This window comes from Anolis sagrei, chromosome Y (genome assembly GCF_037176765.1).
Source record: "Anolis sagrei isolate rAnoSag1 chromosome Y, rAnoSag1.mat, whole genome shotgun sequence".
NCBI classification, from domain to species: domain Eukaryota; kingdom Metazoa; phylum Chordata; class Lepidosauria; order Squamata; family Dactyloidae; genus Anolis; species Anolis sagrei.
The window spans coordinates 57353984-57375416 of record NC_090035.1 but is presented as its reverse complement, the minus strand read 5'-3'; the positions used below and the strand labels follow the sequence as shown (position 1 = coordinate 57375416).

Sequence of the window (21433 nt, the reverse complement as noted above, 5' to 3'; positions counted from 1 at the left end):
AACACATGCCTGGCTTTGAAATATTGCAAGGAGAAACAAGTCTGTTTTGCATGAATAACTATATATCCACATCCTCTCTTTTTAATATTATTTTGGATTGCACTGGCAGCAGGAAATATCGAGGTACTTTGTCCCCAGATGGTATAAAAGCAGAGCAGGAGGTTAGAGCGTAAAACAAGAGTGGAGAATATATTACTCTGAATACCCCCCCCCCCCCGAGACCTTTGAAAGCCAAAGAGCTTTGGTGTGCTTTGGAGAGAGGCTGCATGCATTCACACAGATTCTCTTTCATTGATATCTGTAGCCTGCGACCATTCAGGAAAGAAGCAAAAGCAACACCTGCATGTGTATGTGTGTTCTCCTTCTGGATCGGCTGAACTTTGGCCGCTCTCCAAAGTGCGACTTGGATGTTTGGAGGGTTTCCTTGCTGTCCATGGTGCTGAAAGTTCACTGCCCAGCACTGAACATCTTAGAAAGGCAGCAGCTCCTGTCTTGATTTTAGAAGCTAGACAGGGCCAGCTCAGGTTAGTACTTGGATGGGAGATGGTCAATGAATCCCAGGTCCTTGAGGCTTTATTAAAGAGATGGCAAAACTATCTCTGAGGATTCCTTGCCAAAGCAAACCCTATGAAATGTATGGGGCAGCCATAAGTTGACAGGCAAATTATTATTATGTTTATTATTATTATTATGTTTATTTATCCCCTGCTTTTTATCTCCACAAAGGAGACTCAAAGTGGATGAATGGTGCAGCCATAAGTTGACAGGCAAATAATAATAATAATAATAATAATAATAATAATAATAATAATAATTTGTGAGCAGATCTGAGTAGGGTGGCCTTTTGCAGCTGACAGATGGTAATTTTTTCGAGGCTGATTGTTTTTAAGTGCATGCCAAGTTCGTTAGGCACTGCACCCAGTGTGCCATTCATCACTGGAACCACCTTGACTGGTTTGTGCCAGCATATTTGCAGTTCTATCATTAAATCCTCATATTGTGTAAGCTTTTCCAATTGCTTCTCGTCAATTCTGCTATCACCTGGGATTGCAACATCAACAATTCAGACTTGTTTTTTCTCCACAATCCTGAGGTCATTTATGTTTATGTTTATTTACACACTGCTTTTTGTCTCCACAAAGCAGCTCCTTGAAAGCACAGTCAGGGAGCAAATATATTTGGAGGAATATGAACAGTATTGTACAAAATATGTAAAATTCTTCTTAAGAGCTTATTTTGCTGCTGACAGTGTCATCACTTTAGTAAGGCTTTTAGAGTTTCATTTTTTTTGCACTTTTTGTTGCATTTTCCAATAGGTTTCATTTCTTTTTTTTTTAAAAAAAAATCTGCTGTCATTGGCTCTAGACCTGATGACCCCCATTTCTAAATAGGTTTTGTTTATTTATTTATTTATTTACTTTATTTGTATACCGCTCTATCTCAGCCCGTAGGCGACTCAGAGTGGTTTACAGCCAAGTCAGTATACAAAGTGGACAGCATGAGCATTAAAACAGTAATCAGGGCAACTACAACAATATAACAATACAGCAATACAGCAATATAACATCAATACATCAATATAACTAATCCATCATGTCTCATCAGCAAAATCGTAATCTAATCTCTTAGTCCATTATTCCATGTTCCATGATCAATCAATTAATTGCACTACTTAATTAAACGCCTGTTCAAAGAGCCAGGTCTTCACTCTTCTCCTGAACGCTAGCAGAGAGGGGGCCGATCTAATGTCTGCTGGAAGGGCGTTCCACAGCCGGGGGCCACCACTGAGAAGGCCCTGTCTCTCATCCCCACCAGCCATACTTGTGAGGCTGGCGGGATCGAGAGCAGGGCCTCCCCGGATGATCTTAATGTCCTAACTGGTTCATAGGGGGTGATGCGTTCGAACAGATAGGTCGGGCCAGAACCGTTTAGGGCTTTAAAGACTAAAGCCAGCACTTTGAATTGTGCCCGGTAGCAGATTGGCAGCCAGTGGAGCTGTTGAAGGTGAGATTCACCACCATCCATTCGGCAAGTGCAGATTATACTGTCCAGCAGATGGGTGTCTCCGCACATAGCAGAGGAGGAGCCTTTTCAGCTTGGACTTCTAGGTAACACAGGATGTTTCCCCCCTCTTCTTCTTCAGGAAATGTTATTTACCATCATGCAATCCCAGTAGCATTGCTTCCTAGCTAGTCATAAAGATTTCCAGCACTTGGCATCTCATCAATGAAGTGTATGAAATGTGTCAGACTGGCTTCAATTATTTTAGAGCAGGCATGGGCCAAAACACAGGAGGGCCAAAGTTTGCCCATGCCTGCTCAAAGAGAGCCTTGATTCATCTCTGCCTTCCCACTTTCGCAACTGCTTTTCAAATGACTCGGATTGTCTCCCCTCTTTCTCCCTTTGTCCTCAAACCAAGTGAAAAAAAGAAGTTTGCCTTCAATCATTCAGCATCAAGGAGAGAGAACAGAACCTTGCCCTTCCCATTTAGCACCAGCCTAAGCAAACTGCTGCACTGTTTGTGTGTTCACCTTCACTTTGACCTTGAGCCATTTTTACCTCACATTCTGCCCTTGCTTTGTGACATGGGTCCTGGTTTTACCTGTGCAACGCAGGCAAAGCTCATTGGTTTTGCTTTGTGTTTGGGGGGGGGGGGGCAACATGAGACGTGTCCCTTTAATCGGAGGTCTGGAAGGATGGGTTGGAAGATATCATGCATTTCAGGCTTGCTTAGCCTACATACAAGTGACTGGATAAAGAAGTGATGGGAAAGGGAGGGAGGGTAAGAAACAAGGGTGGGGGGGGGGGAAATCCTGTCTGCCAAGTAGCGCCTGCCTGGCAGTAATTAGGAGGAAGCCAGTGCCAACTCATGACATGGGGGGGACGGAAGGCTGAATGAGAGGGATGTGTACAAATCAAAATAGGGAATTATGCCACAGTCAGCACAAAGGGTGGATGGCATGCAGCATGGAGAGGTGGGCATCTGTGGTGGCTGCAAGTGCCTGTCAAGTAGGGAAGTGAGAAGTTGCTTGGCTGGGCATGGATAGGCCAAGAAACAGGACTTTGGTCCCTAGCATTTCTTTCTTCTTCTTCTTTTTGGACTATAAGTCCCAGAATCCTCCAACCAGCATGGCTTTAGGTAAACTGTCAGTTCAACAAAGCCACCTTGCCAAGCTCCACCTGAGAAGACAAATGTGGAACACAGGGGCATGTTTGTACACCCTCCGATCTTTCATCGGAACGTAGTATCATTCATGTTATTAATGGAGAGAAGGTTGAGAGGATACATGAGAAAAAATGGTGATGGCACCCGTGTCGTTAAGGCTGTCCAAAAGAGCCGAACCAGTCAGCCTGTTTTGAAAAGTGGATCCATGCACAGCCCTAATAGTCAAAGCTCTGGGATAAAAGCTCTTTGTGGCCCCAAAAGGAAAAGCATCCAGACGCAACCATAGAGGAGCCTAGCAGCTTCCAAACAATACCTTCCCATACAATACAGAGAGAGCAGTTGCAGGGACTGTGCACAGTTTCCCCAAAGCAGCTGCCATCTCTCCCCAGACTTCCCAGCTCTTATTCTGGGACCGCCTGCTACCTGCACAAGGGAGCAGTGTGGGCAGATGTGAGCCCGCAATTGGCATCTTCTTTTGAAGCAAGGACCCAAAGCTCTGTAGCCTGGTGGTGACATAGGCACTCGGTTGGCAATGTTTATGCAGAGCCCACGCCCTCTGAGACTAAATGGGTGGGAATATGAGTAGCTTCAGGCCACATCCCTATGAAAAAGATAGACGGGGGTGGGGGTGGGGCTGTTTGAGAGAACTGACTGTGTGTAACAACAGCGGCAGCCTTTATTGGCATTAGGCACAAACCGGATCACAGCACAGACATGTATAACAAAAGGAAGCCACAGATTAGAAAGGAAATAAATCATTACAAATTTTAAGAATAAAACTTGCAAAAGAATGCATCAGAGTTGTTCAAGAGGGATGGGATCATAGAGTCCTAGAGTTGGAAGAGACCACATGGACCACATGCTATAACCCCTTACAATTGAGATAACTGCAAATAAACAAACAAATGGAATTACTGTATTTCATCCGATTTTTGTCATATTCAGGGGTCCAAACAAAAAATTGTCAGGTGTTTTGACAGAAACCAAGTCACAAGAATGGACTGCATATGAGATTGATTCACACGCCACCATTTTTGCCAGGAGCGGAGTCCTCCCAATCTGGAGAATTTGCACCTTTGTATCCTGCCTGGAAAAGAAATATACACATTGATGTTTGGGCCATGATCTGAGATCTGGCATCCCTAATTCCCAATCTCTCCACTTCACCATCCTTTTCTGAAACAGCAGGGGCAATAACACGTCCTGTCTTATGAGGGTTCTTATAAACAAGACAGGGGCTGTGTTAAAAGGCAGAGGAGCAGAGCTGGTAAAAAGGTAGCAATGTCCACACCTGCCTCCAGCAAAGGAAACACCACAGGGGTGTTCACTCTTCCCTATGCTATTCAAAGCTAATATATACATATATTTGGCCTGAGTTACACTTCCCTGTTCCGACTTGCATACAAATTCAATTTAAGAACAAACCTCCAGAACCTGTCTTGTTTGTAACTTGGGGACTACCTATATATCTGTCTTTTCCCAAGTAGTTTTGCACTAGAATAATAGAATCATAGAGTTGGAAGAGACCTCATGGGCCATCTAGTCCCACACCATTCTGCCATGCAGGAAAAGGACAATCAAAGTACCCTGACAGATGGCCATCCAGCCTCTGCTTAAAAGTCTCCAAAGAAGGAGCTTCCACTGAACTCCAAGACTGAGAGTTCCACTGCTGAGCAGCTCTTCTTACATTCAGGAAGTTCTTTATTATTATTATTATTATTATTATTATTATTATTATTATTAATTATCTTTATTTATACCCCACAAAATCTCCCGAAGGACTTGATGCGGCTTACAATGGCCAAGGCCGCAGACAACACAGCATACAATACACAATAAACTCATAAGCAAATAATAAACCATCAAGCAAGACAATAAGACAACAATAACATCATGACACAATTAAAATCAAAGGCCGGACCAAATGTAATGGACAAAATTAAAAGTGCTGAGCTTGACAGGTAAATTGTGAAGGGTGTTGGAGGTACGTGCAATGTGCAGACAATCCTGAGTCTCTAACAAAGTGCATTTGCGACGAGATCAGAAGTTTCCTATTCTGGAAGGGCACACTGGAACAGCCAGGTCTTCAGGCTCTTCCTAAAGACAACCAGCATTAGGGCTTGTCTGATATCCTTGGGGAGAGAGTTCCAGAGTCGGGGGGCTACCACAGAGAAGGCCCAGAGAAGGCCAAGCGTGCCTGCGACGCAGGTGGGATCGTGAGCAGGGCCTCTCCAGATGATCGGAGGGAATGCGTGGGTTCATAAACGGAGATGCGGTCACACAGGTAGGCAGGTCCCAAACTGTTTAGGACTTTGTAGGTAAGCACCTGCACCTTGAATTGGGATCGGAAGGTAAACAGCAGCCAATGGAGCTCCTTAAACAGGAGGGTTGACCTCTCTCTGTAAGGAGCACCAGTTAACATCCTGGCCGCCGGCCATTGGACCAGTTGGAACTTCCGAGCCGTTTTCAAGGGCAGCCCCATGTAGAGTGCATTACAGTAGTCCAATCTAGAGGTGACCAAGGCATGGACCACCCCAGCGAGATCAGGCTTTACGAGGTAAGGTCGCAGTTGGCGCACGAGTCTCAATTGTGCAAAAGCCCTCCCGGACACTGCCGACGCCTGAGCCTCAAGTGTGAGAGATGAATCCAAGAGGACTCCCAAACTGCAGACCTGTGATTTCAGGGGGAGTGTAACCCCGTCCAGCACAGGCTGCCACCCTATACCCCAGTCACATTTGCAATCGACCAGGAGGACCTGTCTTGTCAGGATTGATCTACAGCTTGTTCCTCCTCATCCAGACAGCCACAGCGGCCAGGCACTCGTCCAGCACTCGAGGGGCCTCCTTGGAATTAGGTGGAAATGAGTAATAGAGTTGTGTGTCATCTGCATAGAGATGGCACCCAACTCCAACTCCAAAACTCCGGATGACCTCTCCCAGCAGTTTCATGTAGATGTTAAAAAGCATGGGAGATAAAATAGAGCCTTGCGGGACCCCACAGGTCAAAGGCCAGGGGTCCGAGCAGGCATCCCCCAGCTTCACCATCTGGGATCGGCACTCCAGGAAGGACTGGAGCCATGACAAAACCATACCCCCAAGACCCATCCCGGAGAGCCGTCCCAGAAGGATACCATGATCGATGGTATCGAAAGCCACTGAGATGTCCAAGAGGACCAACAGGGTCATGCTTCCCCTGTCAAGCACTCTACGGAGGCCGTCTTGGTGCCATGACCAGGCCTGAAACCGGACTGTGATTGGTCCAGGTAATTGATGTCTTCTAGAAAACCCTGGAGCTGGGAGGCGACCACCCATTCCAGCACCTTGCCCAGAAAAGGGAGGTTGGAGATTGGTCTACAGTTATTCAGCACCATGGAGTCAAGGGAGATCTTTTTGAGGAGTGGATGAACCACAGCCTGTTTAGTCCAGATGGAAAAATCCCCTGCTCTAATGATGCATTAATGATCCTCACAAACCAATCAACCAACCCCACCCTGGCCGATTTAATTAGCCAAGACGGGCAAGGGTCTAAAGCCGACGTGGTCACTCTCACAGCACCAAGGACCTCCTCCACAGTCTCAGGAAGAACAAGCCTAAAAGAATCCCACAAAGTTGGACAAGCAGATGCCTCAATCACCTCTTCTGGCACTGTGATGAAATTGGAGTCCAGCTCAAGGCGTATCTGAGCAACTTTGCCTGCAAAATGGTGTGTGAACTCACAACACCGAGTTGTTGGGTCATCGAAGGACTCCTCCATCATAGGTGGGTGAAGAAGTTCCTGGGCCACCCGAAACAGCTCCGATGATCTATTTCCTGCAGACGCTATACAGGCAGTCGTGAAAGATTCCCTGGCTACCCGTATAGCCACGTTATACACCCTAAGAGAGGCTGTAGCCCGTGCTTGGTCAGACACGTCCTGAGATTTCTTCCAAATGCACTCTAGCCCCCTCTCGTATGCCTCATTACACCCAACTCCTCGGTGAACCAGGGAGATGGTGTGTCTCGACACAACAAGATGGGGCATTCGGGCACGATCGTATCTATCACCCTAGTCATCTCCCTGTTATAGAGATTGGCCAAGGCGTCGACAGGATCGCCAGGCTCCATGGCAGGAAAACCCCCAAGATTTCTCAGGAATCCCTCCGGATCCATCAGTCTCCTAGGGCAGACCATCTTAATTTGTCCTCCATCCCTGCAGAGGTTAGAGGTCGCAGACAGTCTAATACTAATCAGATAATGGTCAGACCATGACACAGGATGTTTTGTTCTTCCACTCTGACCCTTACACTGTCCGCCACAAAAACTAGGTCGAGAGTATGTCCAGCCTGATGGGTGGGTCCAGATATAATTTGTGAAAGCCCCATGGTCGTCATGGCAGCCATGAAGTCCTGAGCCGCACCGGTCAAGGAGATCTCAGCATGGATGTTAAAATCTCCCAGCACAACCAGGTGCTGGGAGGTCAGAACCGAATTAGAGACCATATCTGCTAGTTCAGTCAGGGTGACTACTGAGTCGTTGGGTGGGTGGTACACCAGCAGAAACCCCAAGCTATCACGGTTCCCCGCTCTCAGAGGGATACACTCAAACCCAGATGATTGAGGGACAGAGCATCTGACCACAGTGATGGTTTGCTGAAAGACTACTGAAAGAAAAACCCCTCCTCCCCGCCCCCCGAGCCTGGCCTGCTGGTGCACCCCAAAGCCCGGTGGGCACAGCTGGGTGAGATTTACCCCACCCAACTCGTCTAACCAGGTCTCAGTGATGCAAGCCAGATCCGCCCTCTCATCCAGGATCAAGTCTTGGATGGCTGCGGTCTTCCCGTTGACAGATCTAGCATTTAACAGCAGAACCTTGATGTCAGGGAATCTGTCATGGAGTCTACCACTTCCTACCTTCTCCAGGGTCGCAAGAACTCTGTTGCGCTTCTCCCTGGGCCGTTGGTGACCAGCAAATCTCCTCCCCCACATGACCTGAATGGTGCCCCCTCCTCCGGAACCCCTCTCCATCCTGCATGACTAGAATCTACATAAAAGATGTTGTTCTTGGCCACTCACTGTGGTCGGCTGAGTAATAGAGTCTGATGTTATATTAACAGTTGTCCTCTGAGTGTCTCTAGATGTCTCCCACCAATCCGGAGCACTCTCGTTCCCATACATACAAAACAGCCCTCCCATTCCCTCAGACCTCTCACGGTCCACCCTTCCTCCCAACCCCAGGTCCAGCGGGCCTTTCTCTCCTGTTAAACAAAAGTCCTCAGACGGATCTGTACATAAAGGATTGTCCACCCTTAGGGGATCAAGTTGCATAGGTGTTTTGATGAGAAGGGCAAGTCCTTTAAAAAGATGATCAATTTTTTCGATTTTCCCAAGAGGTCACACAAGTGCGATAAATCCTTCTTCCCATGAGATTCTGTCCAATCCATTCCTATATCTTTATTCCTTCCTCTGATGCCACTCACAATACCAGCCACAACACTACACAACACCACGCATAACAGCCTTGCTCACACCAATTTACGTCTCAGTCAACCACTTCTCCACCACTCCACAACTCCACACCCTTTCGCTCTTCTACTACAAATTCTCACCCCAACACACACAATTCCACATTCACTCCTCAACACACACATACATATGGCATCTACAACCTTCCTATGTCATTCACTTCCTATTTCAACAGTCAAACTCATCGGTTCGGCCCACTCCATACAGATCACCTAATTAAGCCCTGTCCTATGCTGTCTCCCATACAAAGGTAAAGGTAGTCCCCTGACATTAAGTCCAATCATGTCTGACTCTGGGGTGTGGTGCTCATCTCAATTTCTAAGCTGAAGAGCCAGCGTTGTCCGTAGACACCTCCAAGGTCATGTGGCCGGAATGACTGCATGGAGCACCGTTACCTTCCCGCCGGAGCGGTACCTATTGATCTACTCACATTTGCATGTTTTTGAACTGCTAGGTTGGCAGAAGCTAGGGCTGATAGCGGAAGCTCACGCTGCTCCCCGGAATCGAACCTGCGACCTTTCGATCAACAAGTTCAGCAGCTCAGTGCTTTAACCCACTGCGCCACCGGGGGCTCCTGTCTCCCATACAATGTCATATTTATTTCTCTTATGCCTCCTAACCCAGTAAGCAACCAGCACATACAACAACTGCATACAGCAACACACAGCCAACTAAATCTACCATAGAAGATAATCAAAAAGAGGGAAAGAGAGAAAACTAAATAAAATAAAATAAAAAATAAAGAAAAGAAGCATGAGGGCGACACGGAATCCTAAAAGGCGAGGCCCAAAGGCTCTTCAGCCCCTTCCTGAAGAAGCAGGCCCAAAATTTGGTGGAACCACGCTGTTTCTTCACCTCTCCCTGCCCAGTGAGGGGCAGCAATGAGTGGTTGCAGCCTGGAACTCTTCGGCCCCTTCTCGAATGGCGAGGGGCCCGCTGGTATGGCGATGGCTCTTCGGCAGATGGTAAGAGGCCCGATGGACAACCCGGCCGAATTAACTCACCCCTCCAGACTGGCGAGGGGGTGAAATGGCGGCTTCTCGCCTCCCTCCTGAGGTGGCGAGAGGGAAGCGGTGGCGGCACAGGCCAGGCGGCCCTTTGGCCCCCTTCCCAAGATGGCAAAAGGTGGGGGCCGGTTGGTACACGGCCTGGATTTACTCCCCACTCCCGGACCGGAGAGGGGGAGTAATCAGCCTGGCGGCGCGGCCTGAACAGATGGGCCGCAGATTGCTGGCGCTCCCCTCGTCCCTGCTTAAGGTGATGGTGAGCAGCGGCGGCACAGCCAGCCGGTTCTTCAGCCCCTTCCCAAGGTGACGGGGAGGGGGGCGCTCAACTCACGGCCGATTAGCTCCTGAGGGTAATGGCGGCCTAGCAGCACTGCCCAATCCAGCCGAAGGCCACGGTAAAGCCGCTAGCACTCCTTCCACCTCCTTCCTGCACCAACAAGAGGGAACGACGGCAGTACAGGTCGGTGGCTCTTCAGCCCCTTCCCCGGGTGGAGAGGGGCTAGATGGATAGTCCCATCCGCGGCAGCTAGCGATCCTTCCACCTCCCTTCTGATCTGGCCGGAGGGAACGATAGCGGCACGGGCCAGACGAATCTTCGGCCCTCTTCCTAGAGTGGCGGGGGGGGGGGGGTGATCGATAATCCCAACCAACTAGCGGGCTCTTCGACCCCTTTCCCCAGGTAGCGGGGGGGGGGGGGGGGCGGTGGATAGCGAGCCTCCGCTTGGGCAATGGAAAGGCCCGATGGGGACGGCCTACCCATTAATCCAGCGCTATTCGGGAATAGGAAGGACAAGAGACCTCTTCCAGAAAATTAGAAACATTGGAGGTAAATTTCAGGCAAAAATTGGTATGATAAGAAACAAAGATGGCAGGGACCTAACAGAAGCTGAAGAGATCAAGAGAAGGTGGCGAGACTATACAGAAGATCTGTATAGGAAGGATAATAATATTGAGGATAGTTATGACGGTGTGGTGAATGAATTAGAACCAGACATCCTGAGGAGTGAGGTTGAATGGGCCTTAAGAAGCATTGCTAACAACAAGGCAGCAGGAGACGACGGGATCCCAGCTGAACTGTTTAAAACCTTAAAACATGATGCTGTCAAGGTGATGCATGCCATTTGCCAGCAAATATGGAAAACACAAGAATGGCCATCAGACTGGAAAAAATCAACTTATATCCCCATACCAAAAAAGGGAAATGCGAAAGACTGCTCAAACTTCCGTACAGTGGCCCTTATTTCTCATGCCAGTAAGGTAATGCTCAAGATCCTGCAAGGAAAACTCCAGCAATACATGGAGTGAGAGTTGCCAGATGTTCAAGCTGGGTTTAGAAAAGGCAAAGGAACGAGAACCAGATTGCCAATATCCGCTGGATAATGGAGAAAGGCAGGGAGTTTCAGAAAAACATCTACTTCTGCTTCATTGACTATTCTAAAGCCTTTGACTGTGTGGATCATAATAAATTGTGGCAAGTTCTTAGTGGGATGGGCATCCCAAGCCACCTTGTCTCTCTCCTGAGGAATCTGTACAAGGACCAAGTAGCAACAGTCAGAACTGACCACGGAACAACAGACTGGTTCAAGATTGGGAAAGGCGTACGGCAAGGCTGCGTACTCTCACCCAACCTTTTTAACTTGTATGCAGAACACATCATGTGATGTGTGGGGCTTGAGGAATGCAAAGCTGGAGTGAAAATTGCTGGAAGAAACATTAACAACCTCAGATATGCAGATGACACCACTCTGATGGCCGAAAGCAAGGAGGAGCTGAGGAGCCTTCTAATCAAGGTGAAAGAAGAAAGCGCAAAAGCCGGGTTGCAGCTAAACATCAAAAAAACCAAGATTATGGCAACAAGAATGATTGACAACTGGGAAATAGAGGGAGAAACCGTGGAGGCTGTGATAGACTTTGTATTTCTAGGTGCAAAGATTACTGCAGATGCAGACTGTAGCCAGGAAATCAGAAGACGCTTACTTCTTGGGAGGAGAGCAATGTCCAGTCTCGATAAAATAGTGAAGAGTAGAGACATCAGACTGGCAACAAAGATCCGCCTAGTCAAAGCCATGGTATTCCCTGTAGTCACCTACGGATGTGAGAGCTGGACCTTAGGGAAGGCTGAGTGAAGGAAGATCGATGCTTTTGAGCTGTGGTGTTGGAGGAAAGTGCTGAGAGTGCCTTGGACTGCAAGAAGATCCAACCAGTCCATCCTCCAGGAAATAAAGCCCGACTGTTCACTGGAGGGAAAGATACTAGAGACAAAGTTGAAGTACTTTGGCCACATCATGAGGAGACAGGAGAGCCTAGAGAAGACAATTATGCTTGGGAAAGTGGAAGGCAAAAGGAAGAGGGGCCGACCAAGGGCAAGATGGATGGATGGCATCCTTGAAGTGACTGGACTGACCTTGAGGGAGCTGGGGTGGTAACGGCCGACAGGGAGCTCTGGCGTGGGCTGGTCCATGAGGTCACGAAGAGTCAGAGACGACTGAACGAATGAACAACAACAACAACATTCGGGAGCCGCTCAATTCCAATCTGCAGCGATGGCATGGCTCTACAGCACAGTTTCCACTCTTTTTCGGGTCTTTTTTAGTTTGCCAGGTACCCTGATAAACCAGAAAGGTTTTTTTTGTTAAATTTGCAGTGAGGTGGAAGCTGCAGATCAAGGATTCCAGCAGATTATATTTTCGGCCCCACTGGTGTTATTGGGGTCGCTGTTGCCTTGTTGCCATCTTGGCGGGGAAAAAAAATGTTCCTAATGTTCAGGTAGAATCTCCTTTCCTGTCATTTAAACCCATGGCTCCTAGTCCTTGTTTCTAGGACAGCAGAAAACAAGTCTGCTCGATCTTCCTTATGGCATCCTTTCATATATTTATACATGGCTCTCATGTCTCCTCTCAATCTTCTCTTCTGAGGCTAAGCAGACCCAGCTCTTTAAGACGCTCCTCAGAGGGATTCATCCAGACCTTCGATCATTTTAGTCACCATCTTCCTCTGGACACCTTCCAGCTTAAAATCTATTAATATCTCTTTAAAACAGTGAGGCCAAGAATTGGACACAGTGTTATTCCAAGTGAGGTCCTTTACATCCCAGTTTGTATCTGTGAGAAATAGAAGGGTGTGCTCTCCCCCCCCCCCCCCCCCCCGCCTCCCCCAAATCTCAAGGCCTGGGATTTAGCCATCCTACCAGAGGGAGCTTTTGCGGCTTCATTCATTCTCCGTCTTTTCAACAGGCTCACGGGCACATCTGTTGTTTTTTGGTGTTTGGGTACATTTCAGCAGAGAACATTGCATGCTGCTGCCAAGAAAGAAATGCTCCGACATCTGTATTTCTTTTCTGATCCCAACCGGCTGCTTCCTTGCACCTTTATGAAAAGGCCAGCCCGTTGCTTTTGGGCAAGGCAGAAGTTGTGCCTGCTACTGCTGCTCAACATGTGCATCTCGGTGCAAGCTGGCTCCGCACAGCTAGTCATCTGCATTGGCACGTGATCTGATGCAGCAGCAGCATCCAAAGACAGCAGACAGTGGAGCCCCTTCGATGATGTGTCTGAGCCAAGGAGTCTCCTGAGAGGCAGGCTCTCCCTCTGTTTGCCCGCTTCCATAAGGTCGGGTCAGAGTGCCCAGGATGAATGCATCCAAAGTGACAGGAAGGCAGCTGATGCCTTCCTTTGGTGGAATACTGGGGTTTGTGGCCCAGCTGATGAAAGGCCTCAAAGAGGCCATTGATAATTAGTGGGCAGATTTATAAACAAGCAAAAAGCCCTCTCCTGAAAATGTATTGCAAGGGGCCAACAATGCTCTTACCAGCTTTCCAGCTTAGCATTGAAAGTGCACCTTAATAGACAATGCAGGGACTGGTTGAAAAGCTTTTAACCAAATGACTTTCTTGCCCTTTTGCCATACATTTCTAAATCGTTACTGCATGGGTATGACTATGATATCAAGAAATCAGAACCCTAAGTTATAAAATGTATAATAAAATGTACAGGTCATCCCCACATTACAGATAAGAGGTTCTGTCGGTTCCTTCTTATGTTGAATGTGTATGTAAGTTGGAACAAGTACATTTTAAGTGTTACTCCAGCCATACACACTCACACACACACACACGCACACACAAACACTTGGAATAGCATACGGAAGGGGTTTTTTTTTTTCACTGTCTGTGCTCCTCTTCAGAGCATTACATCTCACTTTCTGTCCCTGTGATCATTGGATTTGGGGGAAAAAATGCTTATTATGGAAATAAGGATTGGGGATAAAGCTTCATTGGAGCCCCCTTTCCCCATGATAATAACTCTTCCAGGAGTGGATGTCTCTTCTTAGAGATAGATTCCTCTCACTTCTTGTTGTCTCAACCCTGTTCTTAACTATGTTGGTTGTAAGTCAGATATTTATAACTCAGGTACTGCCTGTCTAAATGTATGAAGTCAGAACCACTGCTCCACCAGACCAAGTAAGCATACACCCATGCCTCACCTAAAGTTTTGTTATGAATGATCTTTGGAATATTGTCTGGTCATACCCCAAACCCCTTCCTCTAATTTCCATAATTCTCTCACAATGAACTGAGAGACGATTTCCTGTTCCCATGGATAAGATCGAGGCTATCTGTGCGAAAGATCTGGCACTCATGCCTCGAGTCAGCATCACCTATTGAGATGATCCCCATCCCCAAGTATCCATTGTGTACATTGATCTGTCTCAATTGTGTTCACCAGAGCCAGACCATTAAACTTATAATGGACTCATTACCTTGTATCACATCACATTCCTTTTGGATCACGTCCCTCTCAGAGTCGTGTCATTAAAAAGACTGACAATTCAAATTCTCCAATGAGAGTTTATTGAATTTCTGTCCACTATCAAGAGCCAACCAGTGATGATATCCGACTAAGCCCTGAGCTGCACAGGATGTGGATCCTAGCTGGGCTGTTTTCCAACCAATCAGGAGCTAGTGCAGGGGTCTTGAATAGCTGTCAAATGAAATAAAAGTACTCTGTGTTCACAACTGTGTTTGGAGTGTTTTCTCCATTGACATCCTCTTTTGACCATTGAGAATAAACCTCTGGTTTTGCCTTCTACACGTCTGTGTCTGATCTGGCTTTCCGGACAGCTAGACACACCGGGCTTCTGAAATTGTGGTTTTAGTGGAGCTGAAATCACTCAACATCTATGTGGTCATTCATGGCCAGAGTTGCCATGACTTTGGTCCCCAAAATAAAGGCAGTTGTGTTGATCCATATAAGTAAAACTGTTCTAGCATCCACCTTTTTTCAGACCTCTCCTGGAACCGATATCAGCTTATCATGGAGGGAATGCATGCCTTGCTGAGAGGAAATGGTTTGATACTGAAGAAAATCCCAGAAGGACCATGTCCAGAGAATCCAAAGGACATCCATCAATGAACCAGAAAGTGCGCATTTGCATCTTGCAGACTCATTGCTCAATAAAGTTCTTGCTATCTAATGCAAACTATTTTCAGAAGCTTGAATTTCTAAATATTGCTTTCTGCAGAATATGTCAGAGTCATATAGAGAAGGGGATAGTGGAATCAGAACAAGACTTTTCTTTCCTGGGAGGAAGAGCACATAAAGGTACCTTGCTTCTCCAAATAAGAACTCAGAACACAAAGTGAGATTTACTTTAAATCTCCCAATTTCTAGATTTTAGAGTAGGCATGGGCAAGCTTTGGCCCTTCAGATGTTTTAGACCTCAACATCCACAATTCCTAACAGCCTTAAGCAGCTGAGGTGAAAAAGGAAAGGGGCCGAGGCTGTTAGAAATTGTGGGAGTTGAGGTCCAAAACACCTGGAGGGTCAAAGTTTGCCCATTCCTGTTTTATAGAGTGAGACACTGAAAAGTTCTTCAAAGAGAAAACATTTATTTTTACATTTTCTTGCTGCTGCTTCTGATGCTGCTGTTGTTGGGTACCTTCAGGTCATTCCAGACTCCTGACCCATGGTGATCCTAAGGCAAACCTGTTAGAAGAACCTTTTCATTGTTTCCTCTAAGACTGAGAGAGCATGACTCCCCAAAAGGTGGTCCAATGAATTTCTATAGCTGAGTGGGAATTTGAACCCTGGTCTTCCAGAGTTGCAATCCAGCACTCAAACCACTAAACTGTGCTCATTCCCTTCAATGTAGAATTATATATTTCAAAGCACATAACAGGAGTTCGTGCAATGATCAAGGAAAAATGTCCCAGGGAGTGTGCAGAATTGTTTTCTGGAGAACAAAGCTCCCATGTTGCCTTCTGGTGGCAATTCCCTTTGCGGCCTGCAATGCTCATGATAGGGAAATGTAAAATGCTGCTTTGGTGTGAAGCAGAGTCCCTTTTCTTCTCTGGAGGTTGGATGGCCATCTGTCGGTAGGGCTTTGATTGTGTTCCTTTCACGCCAAAGGGTGGAAACAGGATGGCCTTTATCATCACTTCCAGCTTGAAGAAGAAGAAGAAAAGCCCATGTTCCACAGCTGGACCGTTCTCTGCTTGCGGCCGGTGCCGACCATGATTTCAGGAAGCCTGAAGCAGAGGCAGTGGTTTTGCTCCTGTTCCATCGTAAATGGCAGGTCTGGCAGCAAAGCAGTGCTGGCAATACGTTGCAAGTTCACACACATAAATATTAATGGCAACCTTTTTATTTTTAATTTGCAGCAGAGATATTTTCCTGGATTCGAACTCACCATGGGGAGCTCCTGGGAAGGGCACGCGCTCACTTTTTTCATTCTGCCCCTTTGTTGCCCAGGCTCCTTCTCTCCTAAAAGGCCTGCTGGAGGGTGGCTTGCCCACTCAGGTCCATTGGTCTGCATCTTTTCTTTTTGCAAGCTCTGGGATTAAGCTGCCACTTTATGTTGCTGTGGTTACTGAGGAAAGTTGTGTTAGTTAGCATGACAATAGCAGGATAAAGGGAAATTCAGCAAAGAGAGAGATCATTGGAGGAAACTGGCTTCCTTTTCAACCTTCTGCGGGCTTTATGGGGAAAGTGGTGGACTGATCTGGTGGAAAGGAGCCTAGGACTCTAATGCATCATTCTGATTGATTGATTGATTGATTGATGGCTATTCCCACCCTCCGGCACACTCAAGGAATGTTGGACTACAATGCCTATCATCCTCAGCATTGTTGGTGTTGCTTGGAAAGGACTGAATTGCAAATCCACACATGGAGTAGGTCAGAGAGCGGAATGATTGATTGATTTGTGTTGTTGAAGGCTTTCATGGTGGGAATCACTGGGTTGCTGTGAGTTTTCCAGGCTGTATGGCCATGTTCCAGAAGCATTCTCTCCTATTTTACCCACATCTATGGTAGGCATCCTCAGTGGGTTCTGTGAAAACTAGGCAGATGGCATTTATATACCAGGGTGGGAGAAAAAACTCTTCTCTGTTGGAGGCAAGTGGGAATGTTGCCATTGGCCACCTTGATTGGCACTGAATGGCCTTGCAGCTTCAAAACCCGGCTGCTTCCTGCTTGGGGGAATTCTTTGTTGGGAGGTGTTAACTGGCCCTGAATGTTTCCTGTCTGTAACTTCCATTATTTATTTATTTACCTTATTTATATCCTGCCTTTCTCTATCCCGAGGGGTACTCAAGGCAGCTTACAATTGCATCTCCTTGGTGACTTAAAACATACAGTAACAGCTTATTTATTCCATATAAAAAGCATTGCAAAATGAGTATAAAACTGATAAAAATAGGTGTGCAGGTGGCTAAATATCTTTTGACCAAAAATGGGCAACAGCAACGGCATTGTCTGTAGCCTCCAACAATTTCTCCTCTGTACATGAGGCAGGGCACAATGGACAAGCATACATCTGCAGAGTTGTCTATTCTGCTCCACTTTCACACAAGGTATAGGATACTTTTAGGTAGTAACAGCAACAGCTAAAAATACAAGTTAAAAAATAAAACATTAAGAGTGTTTACTGTTCTGATTTTAGAGTTTTTAATACTTGTAGCCAGATTTTGTTCATTTTCATAGTTTCCTCCTTTCTGTTGAAAATTTTCACATGCTTGTGAATGTCAATGGCTTCTCTATGTAGTCTGACATGGTGGTTGTTAGAGAGATCCAGCATTTCTGTGTTCCCCAATAATATGCTGTGTCAAGGTTGGTTGTCCAATAATATGCTGTGTCCAGGTTGGTGCTCTGCTATGGCTGACTTCTCTAGTTGATTTAGTCTGTAGTGCCTTTCATGTTGCTTGATTCGTTCCTGGTCAATGCTGCTGCATTTGGTGGTCCCTATGTAGACTTGTCTACAGCTGTATAGCATACAATAGACTCCTACAAAGGTGAGAGGATCCATCTTGTACTTTGTTGATCATAGCATTTGTTGTATTTTCTTAGTGGGTCTGTAGATAGTTTGTAGGTTTTATTTCTTCATCAGCTTCCCTATGTGGTCAGTGGTTCCCTTGATGTATGTTAAGAACATTTTTTGTCTGGGTGGGTCTTTGTCTTGACTCTTGTGGCTTGTTCTCGGTCTTGAAGTTCTTCTGATGTCTGTGGTGAAGTCTCCATTGGCCTGTAGAACCCATTTTAGGTGCTTCAGCTCACCTTGGAGGAGGTGGGGTTCGCAGATTTTTTTTTCATGGTCTGCCAGGGCTTTAATTATGCTTCTTTCTTTTTTTAATTGGGTGATGATTGGAGTTTTTATGTAGGTATCTATATGTGTGTGCAGGTTTTCTTTAAACTGTGTGGCCCAACTGTTGATTGAGTTTGCAAATGACTAGGACATATAGAAACTGCATTTTCCTTCGATTTCTTTTTCCATGGTGAATTGGATATTGAGCTGGATGCTATTGAGGTGGTCCAGGAACTTGTTTAGTTCTTCTCCATGACTCCAAATGGTGAAGCATCATCCACATATTTTATTATGTGTTGTTTGACAAGTCATCAAATTGTTGCCCATTGTAAGGTTTCCCTGAGTCCCCTTCGGGATGAGAAGGGTGGGGGTAGAAATGCAATAAATAAATAAATATATGAACCATACAGTGGGCTTTTGTGCTCCATGTAGAAATTTGCTATGACTGGGCTGAGAAGGCTCCCTGTGGCTACTCCATCTTTCTGTTCATATAATTCATTGTCCCACTGGAAGTATCTTGTGGTGAGGCAATGGTGAAACAGGTCTATGATGTCTTCTGAGAAATTATGGTTGATTAGTGCGATTTTGTCTAGTACCGGGACCTTGGTAAATAGAGACACCACATCAAAGCTGATCAGTTTGCCATTAGTGTGGGCAAAACCTCAGGGTAGAATGCTTCTGGAACATGGCCATACAGCCCGGAAAATTCACAGCAACTAATTAATTGATTGATTGATCAATTGATTTGGTTTATATCCCTACTTATCTGCATACAATCACTGGAATAAAGGGCACAGGATTCCCACAACAGTGGAGGGAAACTCAAGGGAAAAGAAGGCTATATTTTAACCTGGGAGAATACCTCCCTAAGAATGTCTAAGGCAGTCAATCGTGATTTTAATAAATAAATAAATCAGCATAGAATACTAGCCTTACAGGTATATCAACACAGTGCATACTCTGGGTTTACGAAAAAGTTTCTGTGGTTTGAATTAACTATGGGGATATTTTAAACATTAATACTTTTCAGCAAAATTTTATAGGCACTTGTTTTGGTGTCACACCCCTCCCCCTGCCACTGATGGCACAGTTCGCACCCCCACCCCCTGCAATTGAAAGCATCTCTACGGTAGGGATTAAAATATACGATTTGTTCGTAAAATGTTTACGATAAAATGAGGCTGCAAATAAAAATGCACAGCTGTTTGCGACATTTCTCAGATTTAAATCACTGGACAAATAGAAATCTGTCTTTCTGCCAAGAGGTTGTGCCACTTTGTGGAGGTGCAAATGTCAACATGGCCTCTTAAAGTTCTCTAGATGAAACTCTCCAAGAGATTGAGTGGGGAGTCCACATTAACAATAGTCAGTCAGCTCCTATGGGCCCTCCTTGAAATTTCTTTCAAAACAAAGAAGGAATGAAAGAAAGAAATTGGAGATTAATTTGAGAATATTCTTCTTCTATGGGAGGGATGCAAAAAAGGAGATAAAGTGCACGTTCAAAAATTATCTTCTGAATAGGGTTGGCATGTGAGGACTGTGCCAGACACTAAGATTTAAGGGACAACATCTGAGATGTAGTAATGACCTCACAAGAAGTCACATGAAGTCATCACTGCATCTCAAGGAAGATGTTTCAAAGGGCATTCAATGTGATCCATCATCAGCCATCATTCCTATTGAGTAGGGCTGTCCAAACACGGAAAAAATTGTTTCTAAACTCGATTCGTTTTTAGGGTTTTTTTGCGTTTCGTTATTTAAAAGAATTCCGAAATTTTCCTTTAAAAAAGTTCGATATTTACGAAATTTCGGAAATCATAAAACAATTACGAAACAATTACAAATCGATTACGAATCGATTCGTTAATGGCGGCCGCAATCGCGCAATATGCTAAAAAAACTTCTGAAGCTTCCCTCTCCCTCTGTTGTTGACTGTTGGTGTGATAATTATATATTTTTTTCACTGAGAAAACAAACAGCAACCCTAAAACTTGCACCAGACATGCGGAAATAATAACAAAACATTAACGAATCAATAACGAATCAATAACGAAACAATTACGAAACGAATTGGAAAAATTCATTTCATTTTTTAGTTGCTCCTGAATGGTTCAATATCACTTCGTTATAAAAAAAATAACGAATTTTTAACGAATTACGAAATTACGAAACGAAACCACCCAGCCCTACTATTGAGATCAAAACACCAATACTTACCAAGAAGCAGAATCTAGTCATGCACTTGCCTTGAGGACTTGAGAAAAGGAGAAGACGGGTCTGAGAAATGTTGACTCTGCCTTCCAATGTCACTCTTGTCCCATCCAAAGTTCAGAAGCAAGTGCCTTCAAATAAGTTGTTTGTAATGAATCCTTTTCCCCAAACTATTTACATTTGAAAGAATCCTTTTTCCCAAACTATTTACTATTTACATAAATAGTAAAAGGTGGCACCTCTCGTCAAACTCAATTTTGACAGGTGACACGCCCACTTTGGGCAGGAAGTCCTCCCCCTCAAAGCCCCGGAAGTTCCACCTCTCCTAACACAGGAAATGTATGTCAGGGAGGCCCTCCCACATGACTGAAACCCCTCCTCTGCCCACCCCACCCCACTCCCACCCTAACCCTAACCTTTGGGTGGAACTTAGGCATGCCTAGATCTAATCCCATTGAATGTCATGGGGAAATGAGCAGCCAGGGGTCCTTGTGGCAGTTCTTAGATGGCACACATGATGCACTGTGACCAATAGGCGTTGGTTTAGGCCCATAAGGTGACCATGTGATACTGGGGCCCAATTGGCGGTGTTTTTAGGGATAAAGTACCCCTGCTTGAGTTTAGGGACACCCCTGACCATTTTCAGAAAACAAAAATATGGAATCACCCGCGGGGCCTTCAACTTCTGGGAGCTTTCAACTTTCACTACCAGAAGTGCCTAGAAAGAAAGAAACAGCTATGAAGAGAAGATCTGAAAGCAACTATAGGTACTGGAGCTAAACAATCACGGAGGGGGCAACAGGGTTTTGCCTACCTGGAACACCTTTGAGTGGTCCTAAAAAGCAGCGATAATCTTCGAGTGCAAAACATCCAACAAGACTCAACTTATTACCGGGTCTTTATGCTGTGAAAAATAAATTCACAGAAGTTGAGCCTGATTTATATGGTCAGGGCACAGACAGGATCAATTTGA

At 45.8% G+C, this 21433-nt stretch overlaps 1 protein-coding gene across 2 annotated transcripts in view; it reads left to right on the top strand.

The window, feature by feature from the left end:
* The window catches only part of LOC132781801 (F-box/LRR-repeat protein 16), a 218062-nt gene that overhangs the window by 91689 nt on the left and 104940 nt on the right, over positions 1-21433 (top strand). The window lies entirely within an intron of this gene.